The sequence below is a fragment of the Pipistrellus hanaki genome, assembly GCF_964339955.1.
Source record: "Pipistrellus hanaki genome assembly, chromosome: 3".
Taxonomy (NCBI): domain Eukaryota; kingdom Metazoa; phylum Chordata; class Mammalia; order Chiroptera; family Vespertilionidae; genus Pipistrellus; species Pipistrellus hanaki.
This window is the reverse complement of record NC_140505.1, coordinates 37,844,351-37,860,149: the sequence shown is the minus strand read 5'-3', so window position 1 is coordinate 37,860,149 and position 15,799 is coordinate 37,844,351. Positions and strand designations below refer to the sequence as shown.

At 44.0% G+C, this 15,799-nt stretch overlaps 1 protein-coding gene across 11 annotated transcripts in view; it reads left to right on the top strand.

Annotated features, from left to right (window-relative positions):
* Positions 1 to 657: 657 nt before the first annotated feature.
* Positions 658 to 15,799, top strand: part of MBNL2 (muscleblind like splicing regulator 2) — a 169,264-nt gene continuing 154,122 nt past the window's right edge. For 10 of the 11 annotated variants that reach the window (XR_014794730.1, XR_014794731.1, XM_084880280.1 and 7 more), the window contains exon 1: positions 661 to 897. The gene's annotated coding sequence lies outside the window, so the exon portion shown is untranslated. Of the gene's footprint in view, positions 898 to 15,799 lie in introns of all 11 variants that reach the window. The other variant, XM_084880286.1, reaches the window with a different exon arrangement.

Genomic DNA, 15,799 nt, shown 5'->3' with positions numbered 1-15,799 from the left:
CCTGCCAGAAACACTAAAGGGCAGTGTATAGATATCAATTTCATCATTCAGAATTCCCTATTTAAAGTCTCCAGGGGTCTGAAAACTTAGATGAAAGATCTCTGAGCTACAGTAATTAACCACTGCAATAACAGATGTTATACAGGAAAACTGTGTGTGAGGGTCTATGCCTGTTTTGACTTTGAATAGGCACTTGGGCTCACACGTTCTCCCTCGCTAATGGGAATCATGTGTACATGTTTTGTAAGGTATTAATTTTCCACGGCAGACATTGAATTGTTTTTCCTTTTAAAAACAGAGGCTTTGTCCAATGGGATAATGACTTCAGTTTCATGTGCAACCTGGATTTCTTTGGGATCTGCAGAGTTTTTGTCTTTTTCAAAGTATTCCCAGGGCAGCCGCAAGCTTGGGGCTGGCTGTCTTCAGGGGTGTTTTCTCGAGCTACCCCTCTCCCTGCTCTGCCAATTATGTGCCACTCTGTCTGGGTGCTATGATTGCTTTCTTCTGAGAGGGAAATTCCTCTTTCATCAGTATGGATGCACTGTTTTCACACACTGCGAGTGCTGTGTTGCTGTGTCAGTCATCCTATTAGGGCCAGTTTCAGACGAGTAGGGCTGACGAACTGGCTGGGGATTGGCTGCCTGCGACTGGGAGGGATTTGTGGGAAGGGAGGGCTGCAGCTTACAGCAACAGAGTTTAGACTGTCTTTGCTTCATCATCTGAAGGCAAAATTTTCCAGCGGAGGCAGACGGCGCTCAGAGTACAATACACAGGGAAGGAGAACTATTTACATGGAAATTTCTCCCTCAGGATGCCGGGGAGAAGCCTGGGCCGCTGGATTCTGCCAGATGTTCCTGGGATTACTGTAAAAGGGAAGGAGAGGCAGAGCTAAACAAGGTAGGAGAATCACCACCCTCCCCCTTCCCCGCACACACAACCTCTTCTTCTTCCTTTTTTTTTTTTTTTTTTTTTTTTTTTTTAATGTTTAAAGAGTTTGCTGCAGTATGCTGCATTCCGTGTGTGTGGCTTGGGGAAGCCAGGGAAACTGGATTCCACTGATTCGAATGTGATACTTGCAGGGGACCCTGGAGTTTTACGTAACATTTTGATTTTGAGAAAAAGAAATGGCAAAGCTTGAATTTATGCCGCCCGTTTGGCGGTGTGGCATAAAACGTGTTTTTATTCAAAGACTAGATTTATTGTTCGACACACACACACACACACACACACACGAATTCTTCGCAGCATTCTTTTTTGTTGTTGTTACAGGAAATTTCAGACTGCCATAGTTAGCTCCCTCCCGAATAAATAAAGTTTACACGGATCCTATGATGTGAAAACAGACTTGTAATTGGGGGTGGGAGGCACTTCATATAAATAACCATTGGTTGACTGTTTAGCCCCGAATATATTTATTTGTTAGGGATTAGGGACCCACCTAGCTCTCTAATGCCACGGCTTTCGTCGGGTTTCAAAAGCACATTTTTAACAAGCTCGCAAGAGGGTAGCTTTCTGACAAGTTTTGGATACTGTAGTTCAATGTTTATACTTCTTTTCCTGGCCTGTGGGAGCCTTTGTTTCCAGCTTAGGAGTGGAACATTATATTCAAAAGTAAAGCTGGGTTAATAATGCTTACTGCAATTATCTGATCTTTATGCATTTTTAATGAGAACACACAGCCAGCAGAATAATTTAATGAGGGCAGCTAGCTTTTAAAGCTGTGTTTTCACTCTGCCGAAACCATATCAACTTTCTTGCCGAGAAACAGCAACCGAGAAATAATGGAGAAGATTTATTTATAACACACTTGGCCCAAGACAAGGGGAGGAGGGTATATTTGTTGAAGGATTCTTTCTGCCCTTTTCCGTTTTCCATTTCTGCCAGGCACCAGGAAACGGTGTCTTTTTGTTAGGCCTCGGAAGCATGTGTTTACAATAAATGTGTAACATTTTTAGAATAGTTAGCAAGCAATGAAGTGAAGAAAAAAATCCGACTTGCCTGCCCACCACCACCACCACCACCACCACCACCACCGCCGTGAGAGCTCTTCCAAAAGCTTTGCTGTCCTTTTAAAAGACAAAGGTTCGGTGGAAAGCTATTTGCTAATTGAGTAATAGGTGCATGTGGGGACAAAATAAAGTAACCAAAAAAAAAAAAAAAAAAAAAAAAAGGGAGGACATTCTTATAACCTTTCAATAAGATGAAGTTTCTCCAGTTTTCCTGACTGTTTTTACGAGAACCCGTGGCAGCACTCGTTTCCCTAAGGGCCATGCCACGTAGATTCTTCTAGACCCACTGTTTTTACTTTCAAGGAGAAGTGCAGGACACTAGCCCAGAACTTCTGACGTCATCTCCCAACTATTTCTGCTGTGTGTTCTTCTATTCAGGCCGTCGGAGAGGAGTGCTTCTTTATGTCCTGGCCGGGAACATTCGAACTCTCCCTTGGCAGGTCTTGAGTTATGTCTTCATATGTTAGCCCGTCCTTTCTAAACCCTGAACCGGTCTCCTGCATAAATAGGACATCTCCTCCTACCCGCGTTGGACCGGCTGGGTGAAAGCAGGTCCTCTGCAGGGTTCTGGCCACACTGGCAAAAGGCAGCGGGTAGCGGAACACGGCCCAACTGCCCTTTGGTGCAGCCCAGCACTGCCACCGTCCCAATGGCCCGGTTCCCACTCACCCTCCCTCTCCCCCAAGCCACTATTCAGGACCCAGGTTATGCCACCAAGCTCACGGCTGGCTGTGATGGTGGGAATTGCTGTTTTTACTTAAAGAGCACCAGGTTGTGGTGCAGAAAGGGCCAAAGGAAGGGCAGTCCATACTGCAGGTGTTAATCCAGGGTCACAGGTGGCACCACTGGGGGCATGCCTCAGGGGGTGGGTTGTTTCTAATAAGAGGCCCTTGCAGAAAGGATTTCCATTAGAACAGATTGCAGTGCTCGGAGTTCCCCCGTTCTAGTTTGCATCCTGGTAGGAACTGAACTGCTTAGGTAGCCTTGGGCAAGTGCCCACCTCAATGTGTCTGCTGTCTTTTAATACAATTGAGTAACACTTGCTACACTTTGCCTCATAACGCTAGCATTTTGAGAGGCCTTGACTTTGTACCAACAACAACAAAAAAAGTTGTTTGTCTCTTGGCACAATTGAGCTATTTAAAGTACAAAGGGATAAAAAACTATTGGTAAAGGTCTTAGGGTATTACAATATAGAGACATATATACAAAACCCTTCTCTCTGGCTTGTGCTCCTGTACATTTTCTAGGGATATTTATTCCTAGACCAACAGATGAAATTTGCAAGGAAATCCGAGCTTTGCTGTTTGCATTTTCTCCGTCGATCTAATGCAATATAGCAGGAGCTGTGTGCGCCGGACTATTTCAGACTTAGGATTTGTAGTGCCTCAAAGCATTTAGTGCTATATTTTTGGCTTTGACTTTCGCATTACATTTGTGAAAGTAGAATGAAGGAGAGAGCACATAAGAGGAAAGGAGAAAAGCATGCCTGCAAAATATACTGGTTATGCAGCTTTCCTGGTGAACAGCCTGCCTTCTCTCTGCTAGTTGTAATTTGCTGTTGCTATGGTGAAAACAAATCAATATCACATGGCTACCAGCCAGTCCCGTGCTCAGGGAGCGCCCCAGAAATTCAAGATCAGGTACTTAAGATCCCAAGCAAGAATCGGGAGAAGAGGATTTGGATATGGAGCTTAAGAGAATTCTTTATGGTAGACCGGACGAGGCTCAATCTTGCATGCATTTTCTCTTCTGGAAGGAAGGCATATTGATTTGTTTACATTTTTCAAAAGGACCAAATGTATTATGAACAGAGAAGTGGGTTGGTAACACTGCAAGGGGTAAAGGCTTCTGATTAATGGAAAGGTTGGTGTGACGGCTGGCATGTTAATTGTTGAAAACATAGTTTGGGGTCCTTTCATATTCCCATGTACATCTGTACCCGAGAGCTGGCACCGTCAGTAGCAAAATCTAGGGAAAGCTATGGGTCCAAAGTCAGGCCTGGTGGGCATGGAACCCCAGGGGCAGAGCAGAGCAGAGGAAAGGTCACTCAGCTCATTTTACAAAATCTGTGGGAGGTCCAACCGGAAGGCCCAGCAAGGAAAGCAAAGAAGTGGCTGAAAAGAGGAGAGGTGTCATGTGCCCCAGCGTTCTTTCTGGAGTGGTTGACTGAACCTGATGGGCATAGTTGTTCCCTGCTGTGCGGAACCCCAAACTTGGTATTTCATTTCTCTCTGAGAATTTGGTTTCTCTCTGAAGAATGAGGCAGGAAGACTCGGGTGGGCTTTGCAGATGACTTACAACACTGTTTTGCTGCCTTTTACTCAGCTCAGTGTGTTTGTTTTTTAATATGTGCGCACTGTTAGTTGCGACTGTGGTGATATTCATAGTAAGGAGTCCTGGGTGGTGTCCTGGCTGGCCTCCTCCCCCAGCGCTCAGCATTGTTTAGCCCAGTTAGTCCCATCTCTGCTGCTGAGAGTGAAAATACCTGTGAAAGGTAAGGCCCTAGGGTTTCTTTTGTGAGCCTGAGTCACAGGGTGGACGGACGAGTTTCCAGCTGTCCTGCTCTCCTCAACATGGCAAGAACGCTTGGTAATAAAAATGGATCCACTGATTTACCTTCGCGATCTGACAAAGAGTGCATTGTCCGGGAGATCCTCGGTCGGTATATTCTGTCCATCAGTCAACAAGTGTTTATTAAACACCTCTTCGGCTGTCTGGCTTCTGCTGCTTGGTTAGAACACGTCAATCACCCAATACCTGATGTGTGTGTGTGCAAAATAAAGGACAGAAAGAAATGGTGACAAGTTGTAAGTTTCAAAGACTTTAATAATAACTTTACTGACTAATGTTAATTTAACATTGATAACCATCAGGCACTAATTGCACCCTTGAGATAATTTTGGTGTTTGGAGGAAAATAGGAGAAGGAATTTTGAGTTTTAAATATCTACATGTACTTTCTTCACCTCCATTACATTTCTCAGCATAAATGCTGTTTAGATAACATAGAAAGATGTAAGACGAGCAGTAGACATCAGAGAAGGATGTCTCCCTAAAAACCCAGTACATAAGGCTGCAGAGGGCAATCACCCAGTCTCATCAGGTGGAGATTTTGCCCCAAAGTGACTGGGGAGCATGGGCACATCATCTAAAAGAGCCGTAACCACCACTCAGCAAAAGGAAATCCTAGACCCTCTCCCACACTCTGAGCCTCGGGGTGCCTGGGAAGACCCTAATGCAATTATCTCACCCCTCCAACCTCAGTAAGGAAATCTGACCCCTGACCCTGGAGGATTAAACTTTCCACCCCCCCCCCCTTTCCTCCCTTTAAATGCATATAAGCCTAACTAATGGACACAGACACCAGGGGGGTGAGGACATGAGTGAAGGGGTTGGAAGGTAATGGGGGAAATAAGGACACATGTAATACCTTAATCAATCAAGAAAAAAAATAATTAAAAGTAAAAAATATCTATTTTCCTCTTACCCCCCCCCTTTTTTTTTTTAACTCTAACATCAAAATTAGTGTATATTCTTTGGGTACAGGCAGGCTGCAAGGTAAGGGCCCCAGTCTGGGGGAGAGGTAGGAGAAGAGACCTGATGTAACTAAGAAGCTTGAAGAATTCTTTTCAGCTCTGGGTCTTGGCGGACAGATGGGCAGCTTCTATGGTTTGTGAGCATTTACAGCAAGCTGGTTGCTGTAGAAGAGCTTTGGGGGTGGCAAGCCACTTCAGAAGACACAGGGAGGAGGCGGGAGACAAGGGAAACACCCCCGGTCCCTGGTCCTAAATAGTTTGCAATCCACAAGCGCTAGGGAACAAGATACTTACAAACAAGATAAGAACAGGTCAGCACATCAGCGTCTCCAGAAGGATAATTAACATATGTGTAGCTCCTTACTCTTTACAAAGGCTTTCACAGACATCATCTCAATTAACAGTTCAAACAGAGGATTAAGAAACCAGGGGCCTCACATTAGAGCCCTCTCGCCAGGGTGCGCTAGGCAAAGCTCCTGGAGGAGAGGAGCTATAAACTGGATTTTAAAACTTTTATTCTTTTTTTTTTTTTTTCCCCAGTGGTTGATTACCTTTAAACTTGAAGAACAGGAAAAACTTAGAAATGTCCCTGGTACACGTGGGCGTGTCACTATTTCCTGTCCCCAAATGCTTTCTTGGACAAGGCCATTTTTAACTAGTACAGTAGGCAGCCTAGATGCTCAGGCGGAGCAAGGAGAAAGGTTAATGGGATTCACTTCCTCAGCTCTGGCCACCAAGGAAGCATCAGGGGACAAAACCTATACTGGCTTCACCCCCATCCCAGCCACACAGGAGCAAGGTGAGTTTGGCTATGGATGGCAGGGAGGTGTTTCTAGAATGTAAAATTCATTAATGGTTCTAAAATGGCTTGCAGGTTGGGAGAAAATCAAAGTCAACAATAGTACCAAAATTCAAAATATTCCATTTGCTCATGAGAGAAATCTCAATGAGTTCTCCTAAACTGCTAAAGGGGTGAGGGTACAAGAGGAAATTAATATTTTAGTGGCATGCATTATAAACTAGATGCTTTACACATATAGCTCATGTAATTTGAACCCCATGAAGTTATTGTTAACGTAGGCCAATAAGAGAAGAGAATTTGCAAAGATTCTGTAACACACCCATGATCCCACAGCTAATACTTGGCAGAAGCAGGATTTAAACTCGGGTCCAGTCATGCCTCTGAGTTCTACAGTTAGGTGACACTGTTATCAGCTGAGCAAATAACATTGAGAAAATAAAAATAATTCACTTGCAGGAGGAAATAAAAGCTGAAGGTGGAAGTAGGAGGCCAATGACTTTAGAAATTTCCGATGTACTTTATGTAGTTTACATTCTAATACATAAATATCTGGTGTAATAATAACAATAATGTTTTTTTATCATGTATCATTTTAGTTTCATACTTGTCTTTTTTAATGGTCACAAGATTCCCTTTTGGTCCCCATTTTATAAATTAAATAAAAGTGGAATTTCAGTGAGGTTAAATGTATGTGTGAGAAATGTCATTAGCTAAAAAGTGGGAAAGTTAGTCCTCAAAACTGCCTTTAAGTAAAATGACCCTGCAGTCTGACTTGGAGTTTTCTTATAATGGATGTTGCAAAGTGGAGTGGAGCCCAAACCAAGCAATTTTGGGAAGACAGTAGTGTTTTTTAATTAAGATATTAGATTTTTTTAATCTTTAAATTTCTGGCATCCTAGATATATGCTTCAATTAATCAACTAAAATGTATTATGGTATGTCAGCTGTTTACTATTTGTAATTTTAAATGCTCTGGGAGTTCAGGAAAGTAGAACTCTGTTTGGGCAGAATGGAGAAGCAGATAAGACTCCAAGGAGGGAGAGCTACTTCCTCTACCTCTGAATGGGTCTATTTTGTCTAGAGATTAGGGTTCCCAAAATAGAATATCTATACCCCAAGCCTAAGGCAAGATCATTCTCTAGGCAATGAAAAGAAATAGTTGAACTTATATCTTATATATTATTTAACTAATCCATTTATTTATTTATTTATTTATTTTTATTTTTTTATTTTTTTATTAAGGTATTATATATGTTCATATCTTACCAATTTAGCTAATCCTTTTAAAATGTCAACTTTCTTGTATGTTTGATGACATATGTAAAGTATTAGTATTGTTATGTAATAATAACATCGGCAAATAAATAACTAGCCTGATAAGATTGTTCTTGCTAAAAAGTAATTTTTCTCATTGTGGGTTGGGGGGGGTTGATAAAAAAGATTTGGAGATACAGTGGTCAAAATCAGAGAAACGAAGGTCACCTTGAGAAGGAAGAACAGCATGCTATGATGTTGGGGCCAAAGTGGAGCTTGACTTCAGAGAATGGGGATTAAATGTTGGTCAGTAGGAGGAAATTAGGCTGAACAGAGTCAGGGAAGTAGGAATGTGGAATACTTGGAGAGCCAGGAGTTTAAATTCATTACCAGCAACGTCACATCTAATGCCTTATAAGGAGTAAGATAAGACTTCTAAGATAAGGTTAGAGATTAGAAGATTTGTAACAAGAGATGCCTCTAGCCAGAAACCTTTTGAAATATTCCAGGCATGATGTGGAAGGAGCTGGATTCCAATGGTTGTACGAGGGTGGAGGAGAAATGGCAAATCTGTCTTAAAGGAAAAATAATAGAAGCTACTAAGAGTTTAAAAGAGTCTAAACATGATTGGAGTTCCTAGCAGGAGAAATATTGACCCCCCCAAAAATGGGAGGTAGTTAGAAAAGGGGACCAATCGGAGGAAGTGGTATCAGGGAAGGGAGGGTGAAAATGGGTTCTGAGTTCTGGTAATGGTGTTTGTTACCTAATCATATAGTCATACAAGTGAGATAGCCCATAGACACTTGGCAATGTGGGAATGGAGACACCATGCTGCAAATGTAAACTGAGACACATCTGTGTTGAAGTCCTTGTTGAAGACAGGGACCTCACTCCCTCCCATTAGAAGATAGCATAAAAGGATACAGGCTGATAACCAAGGATGAGCCTTGGGGAAGACTGCTGGGGCCTAGAAGAGAATATGACCCAGCAAAGGATCAGAGAAACAAATACCCACACAAGAGCCAAACTGTCCATCAAAAAGTTAGCAACCAAGACTGTGAAGTACCATATATTGGTTAGAGTCACAGAATGTTAGATGGATAAGAACTTGGTAACTGTGCCTTTCTTATATATACTAGTAGTTGACATTTTACATAGTAAATCTTCACTAATAACCAAAAGAAAGCATTTAAAAACAATGGTTATCAAGACTTCTGCAATAAATTTTGGGATGTAACTGGTGAGGGCACGATTCCACAGTGACTGGAGACATAATTGGACACGAGTCATCCTAGTCTCAAAGACCTAGGGCTTTATTTATTCCTGAACCTCGTACATCTCAGTTGAACCCGGCCATAAGGACTGCTCTGAAGAAAATGAGAAAGGCCTCTGTGTGCACGTGGTTGGAGACCTCATACCAGATACTGTGACTAAACCAGAGCAGCCCCTCTCAGCCTCCGGTGCACAGCAAATCGCTTGGGGAGGATCTAATTAAAAATGTCCATTCTGAGTCAGGAGATCTGGAGTGGAGCCAAGATTCTGCATTTCAAACAAGCTCCCGATGATGGAGGAGCTGCTCATCCAGAGACTAGAACACAGTGGTGGCTCTTCTAGTATAAATGTGGATGGCGGCAGCCCACTGGCTTTGAGATGGTTTCAAGGGAGTGGTCCTTAGGGCTGGGGGCAGGGACCTACCTCCTCAACACAGAGGCCTATCCAAGCCGCTCGGGCTGGGAGTGGAGCTGAGCTTGACGTCACTGATCCCAAGAGCCTTGCAACAAAGCTTCTGTAGTCCAGGGCGTGAAGGGAGGGGCTGAGCAATTTCAAGCAGTCTGTGGCTGCAGACAGCCAGTCTGTGGATTCTCTCCATGCCTGTGATGGCGGTCTTCTCTGTGGTCACCTACTCTCAACCAATTGCTCGGGAGAGTTGCTTACTGCCTCCAGAGAAAGCTAGAGTGTTTTTTTACATGTCTGTCGCAGAGATCTCCCCCACCCTCCCATGAAATACATATGTTCAACATCAGCTTTAGTTTTTTGTTTTTTCCCCCTCTAGACAGTGGTCAGAACTGGAGCCTGCAAGTCTGTCACACCTACTTCAGTCTACACCCCCTCCCCCCCCCCCCCCGCCCCCATGGGTGAGTTCAGGGTACTCAAACTCATGTTTTCCTAAAGATACAGATACTGCAGTTCTCCCCTCATTCTCTCCAAAGAATATGAAGAGTAAGAGCGGGTGTTGAATGTCATTAAATTGCATTAGTATAGAAATTCTGGCTTTAAAGGCTTGCAATGTAAAGAAAATGAGAAGTCTTGCCTCTTGTTTTGTGTCCACCTGTCTTCTCTCCCCTGGAGAGCTTCATTTTCCTCTCTGTCCCCCGTGAGGCCCCCTCTTTCCCAGAGCCAGGAGTGTAGCCAAACTGATTTAAAGAAAGTCTTCGCTGCCCAGATGCCCGTTTAGTCCACACACAAATGGCCAGTATTTTTATGCATCTTGATTTTGCAAACAACCTTTTAGGAATGAAAGGGAGCAAGTGTTTATTGGGTTTATTGAGTGCCTACTAGATGCCAAAGCCTCTGCTGAGAGCTTTATGTACAGCAACTGAGTTAAACCTTTTTACAGAGAAAATAAAGTCCAAGGAGGCTGAGTTACCGGCCAAGGTCACACATGAACAAGCGGCAGAGCCAGGGGTGAAACCCCAGTCCATGGTTTCTAAGCTTCCAGACCTTTTCCAGATCTTTACTTGGGGGGTTGCAGCACCAAAGGGGTTGCTTTAGAAAGCCTTCTCTCTCCTTTGTGCGCACTGTTAGCAGAATTCACTAAATAGTTAAGTAGAACACAAACAAGTAATTACTGGCACACAGTACAGGCATAAGTCCAGCTTTAACTAGGAGTCTTACTCACAACAGGACTTGGTAAATGGCCAGGGATGGCTAGGGCATCATTGCCATTATGACTGGTTGGCCTTCTCCTTACTCTTGAATCCCCTTCCTATGTGCAAGATGGAAGAAGCTTAAAGTCCTTGGTATCTTATGGATACCTTAGATAGACAGCTTATGCAAAAGCTAATTTTCAAAGGCGAGTTCTGCACAAGAGTGAGATGGGTTGTGATGCTGTGGCTCCGCTAACCTCTATGAGAATTCTTAGGAATCCTTGTCTTCTCCACCAACTTTCCACCTCAGGTGCAGGGCTATGTTCTCTCCACTGGGCCACCCATTCTCACAAGGGCATGGGGTCATTCCCTCATCTGCATCTACGTCTATGGAGACCCTCTCCCTGCAGCCTTTCTTTCCCTCACTTTGCTGGCTCCTGCACTAACCCAGGGTCTCCATCCCCCAGGTTCTGTTCTCTAGGCCAAGGCTGTACCTGGCATCCCTACTAAATGGCACACATAGATACCAGATTTCTGGGTTCTCTTCACACCTGCCTCTTCGCTGATAGAAAGGATTATTATTTATTTGCCCCCTTAGGAAGCCCATCATTTGAACCCTAAAGTATCAGCTTCCTGGCAGCCACCACAAAGACCATCCCCTCAGGAATCAAAACAAGCCCCATCTCTAGAGTTTCCCTGTTTCTTTTCTTTAAAGTTCCCTGTTGCAGCCAGGCTGCAATTAAGAGGCAGGATCAAAGGGACTGCCTGCCTCTGGGGCTGCTGGGACCTGCAGAGAGGCAGGTCTCTTTAACTCTTTCCTTCCTGTGACCTGCTGCACCCAGGGCGTCTTTGTTCCTCTGGGCACTTGGTGTCCAATCCTGTGAGCTGTGGGGCACACAGCAGGGCCAGCAGAGGAACTTTTCACACCACAGGGGATTCTGATAGCTTCTCCCTTCTGAGGTCCCATAACCAACCAAATCCACAAATACAACTCTGTGGTGATGGCCAGAGGGAAGGAGGGCTGGGCTGGGTGGATGTGGGCAAAAGGGGAAATGGGAACATCTGTAATAGTGTCAACAATAAAAAATATAAAAACACCCACAAACATAAGATGAAAATCAGAAGGGAAATCCACAAGTTGGAAGGAGTGAAGCACTTGTCTAGCACAATACATATTTGCCCTCTACCGTATAGCCTTGACAAGCAATTTATTATTATTTTTAAATATAGTTTTATTGGTTTCAGAGAGGAAGGGAGAGGGAGGGAGGGATAGAAACATCAGTAATGAGAGAGAATCATTGATTGACTGCCTTCTGCACAGCTCATATTGGGGATCGAGCCTGCAACCCAGGCATGTACCCTGACCAGGAATCGAACTGTGACCTTCTGGTTCACAGGTCAACATTCAGGCTGGGGGATAAGTGGTTTCTAACTGCCACTTGACCACCTCTATTGACTGGGCAATCACTAGCCACAACACTTACAAACATAACATTTTGTTATAAAATTTTTTCTTGTGTTGAAATGAAATCTGAGTTCCCATGACCTGCACCCTTCAGCCCTTGTTCAGGCCTGTGAGGTGACTCTTAGCAAGTCCAACGCCTCTCCAGCAGGTGAACGCCTCACCTCACTAATGACCCCCACCAAGCCTCTTCTCATAGGAGCACTGGCACCTCCCTTATTCAGGATATAGTGCTTCTATTGAGCAACCTGAGACACTGAGTGCTTCTGGCAGCGTTGTCACATTGTTGACCCACATCACTATTATACTTGGGCCTTGAACTAGCTCTATGAGAGAAAGGGGTGGGCTCTTCATTTTTCCTCAGCTCCCAGCACAGTGTGTGTGAGTGAGTGGGGTGGGGAGGCAGGGGAAAGCTGATTGATGGTGGTAAGGAGGGGAGACAGACAGACAACTGTATAGGATGCTTTAAAATTGTCTTCACTCACAACAGTAGGCTTGAGGCACCTCTGGAAATCTTGGGCAAGATGCTGGGCAATGACTTGAAAAGCTACCAATAGGCTATTTGATAGATATATACATATAACATATGCATGCACACGTGTATACACACACACACACACACACAGATAGTTATAGATATAGATTAATACAGATGTAGATAGACACATGGATTTAGATGTAGCTATAGATGGTTATAGATATAGATTAATATTTATATATACAGATAGAGATAGAAATTTAGACAGATCTACGCAGATAAATAACTATAGATATAGATTAGCATGTATACAGATATAGGAAGGTAGGTAGATAGACAAATGATAGATAAGTTGACCATCTTCACACAATCAGAACACCACACTAAAACAATTTGGAGACATAAATTACATGTCTTTAGTTTTCTTTCATTTTGGTTTTGGGTTTTGGCTCAACAAATGGTGATGTTTCCGTGGTGGCTCTGAGTACTCCCGAGTTTCTCTGTGGCTCCCAGCAGTCCTCAGCAGCTTAGCGCACACTCAGGAGATGCCAAGGTCACCGAAGGAACTAATTAATTCCAGCTCCGGTCAACAGCAGGCTGCGCTAACCTGCCCTCCTTCCTCAGAGAGGAACAAACCAGGAAGGATTTCTCCCTGGGCTCCTCCCAGGCCTACTCAGGGACACCCTGAGCAAACAAAGGAAGGGCGCGCGGGAGGGCTGGTAAACCATTTCCCGACCAGCTGGCCCAATTTCCATCTCCAGAAAGCCAGAGAAGCCTATTCTAAGGTTTGCAGACCTGAGCTGAGACAAGCCCTCCAGTTTTTCTGAGGAAAATTCCCAGGTGGCTATTTAACCCCAAGATCCCCAAGCCCCGACTGTATCGCAAACTCTGCCTCCCCCTCCTCCCTTTCCTTCCAGTTCTACCAATGTCCCATAAACCCCAGCCAGCATTCCTTGACATGCTGAACATTTGCTTTTCTAATGAAAACTGCACATTGGCTAGCTGACCACTAGGAAGCATGCATTTTTTTTTTTTTCTTGCTCGGGGTAAAAATATATGTTATATAACCCAGACCACACTAAGTAATTGATCAGAAAAAGGAACTGAGAGGAATGATAACTTTTGGAAGCACGGATGGCCAAGAGCCCAGATGTGAAGTTGGAGAACCTCGCTTGTCTAAAATGCTGTGGGCACGCGAGTTAATGTGAGTCCCTTTCTCCAGATACAAGTTGTGTCTGGAGCTCATTGTTCTGCATCTGGGACTTTTTTTTTATTTAATGTTCTGATCTCTTCCTTCCAGCTTGATAATTAGCGTAGAAAGTCACCGAAAAGCAACAAGGCCTGTGCCGCACGGAGTCCCTCTCAGAGCTCCAGTGCAGTTGTGTGTTAGTCCCTGTCCCTCAGTGGTTCCCCCTGGGCCCCCGAAGCTGCTGAGGCAGGAGGGGCCGCGGCATGGGAGTTAGTTTCCAGTTACAGTTTGGCAGAGCCCAGCAAATCCTGGAGTTAGGTTTGTGACACTCTCCATCTTGCTCACTGCTTAAAAACAGGAAGGGAAAAAAAATCAAAACCATATGTTCAATACAATATCAGGCTTCTATGAATGCTGTGCTATTAAAGAATAACCACCAACCTATCCATATGTTGGAAGGCTCAGGGAATCGGAGCCGGCCTGCTCTGGTGGAAGCTGAGGCAGGTAGAGAAGGCGGTTCTGTTCACTCCCCTTCTCAAAATGGCATGTGCTGGCCTCCTGCCAGCGCCTAATGGGGGAAGCAGAACGAGGCTGCATTTACTGACTTATTTCCCTCCTTCACATCTTCCTTCTTCCCTGCACATTTTCAGGATTGGAAATTAGAAACACTTTTCTCCTACACACAAAATTACTCCCTCACACACACTTTTTTTTCCTTCTTCTTTGAAAAGGCAATTGCTGCCAGAAAAGGCTTCTCGAAGAACACGTGCTTTCCTGGGCAGAACAGCCAAAGGGTTAGTTGAAAATGTAGCCAGCTAGTTAGCTGTAGTAGCTAGTTAGGGAGAGGGGTCACTCTTTGGGGAAGGGAGGAAAAGACAGAAACAGAACTCAAGGTGGCTTCCAGGGTCCTGGTAATGGGTTATTTCTCAGTCTGGGTGTGGTTACACCTATGAGTTCACTTTGTAAAAATCCAGGGAACTGGACACTTAGGATACATTTGTTTTTCTGTCTTTTTCTTTTTTTTAATTTCTTTATTGATTAAGGTGTTACATATGTGTCCTTATTTCCCCATTACCCTCCCATCCCCCCAACTCATGCTCTCAACCCCTGGTGTCTGTATTCATTGGTTAGGCCTATATGCATGCATACAAGTCCTTTGATTGATCTCTCCCCTTATCTACTACAGCAGCGGTTCTCAACCTGTGGGTCGCCCACAGGTTGAGAACCACTAACAGGGTTGCCTAAAACCATCGGAGAACACAGATATTTAGATTACCGATTCATAACAGTAGCAAAATTACAGTTATGAAGTAGCAACAAAAATAATTTTATGGTTGGGGGTCACCACAACATGAGGAACTGTATTAAAGGATCGCAGCATTAGAATGGTTGAGAACCACTGCTCCGAGGTTTGATGGTCCGGTCAATGTTTCTCTGTCTCTGGATCTGTTTTTGTTCATCAGATTATGTTGTTCATGCTTTTCTGTCTTTAATAAAGTTTTTAAAATATAGCTGACTATCTAGCACTATTTTAAGAGAACGAGAAAGCTAGTTGAAAGGTTCTCCCAGGTCCTCCTCCAATTCTCATTCATACCTTCCCCACCCTTATATGTTCCTCTCCTAACCTCTGGGCTCCTGGGCGGGGCTGCAGTCCCACTAATAAGGAGAACAATGAGACACTGTGACATCCGATTCCTGGGCCTATGGGAAGTCAATGCTTCAAATCCAAATACGGATGATAATAATGATTATAATGGTAGCAATGCTACTTTGTCATTGTGTGTGGCACATCTCCTATACTCTCCACTTTTTTTATGTTTTGCAAACACATGCAAGTTTTGCTTAAAGGGTATGGTTTGTTTTTGTTTGTTAAATCTGATTTTGCCATCAAGACTAGCAGAAGGAAAGAACAATCTGGGGACCTCAGATGACAATGCTCTTTGCCCTTTCTTGCTGGGTAACCCTAGATTCGTGGTGGTCTGAAAAGATAACTAAGAGCAGTTTAGGATGACAAGAATCCAAAGCTTGCAGGTCATAACACGGATCTGAATCCTGAGCTCCCCTACTTAAGATGAATGAAAGTTACTAAATCACCAGGAACTTTGATCTTCTGGTTGGCACAAATCAAGATGGTTGGTCCCCGGATTTTTGTGAAGATTTGGTGAAACAATGTCCTGGAAGTCCAAATCAACAAGGAGGG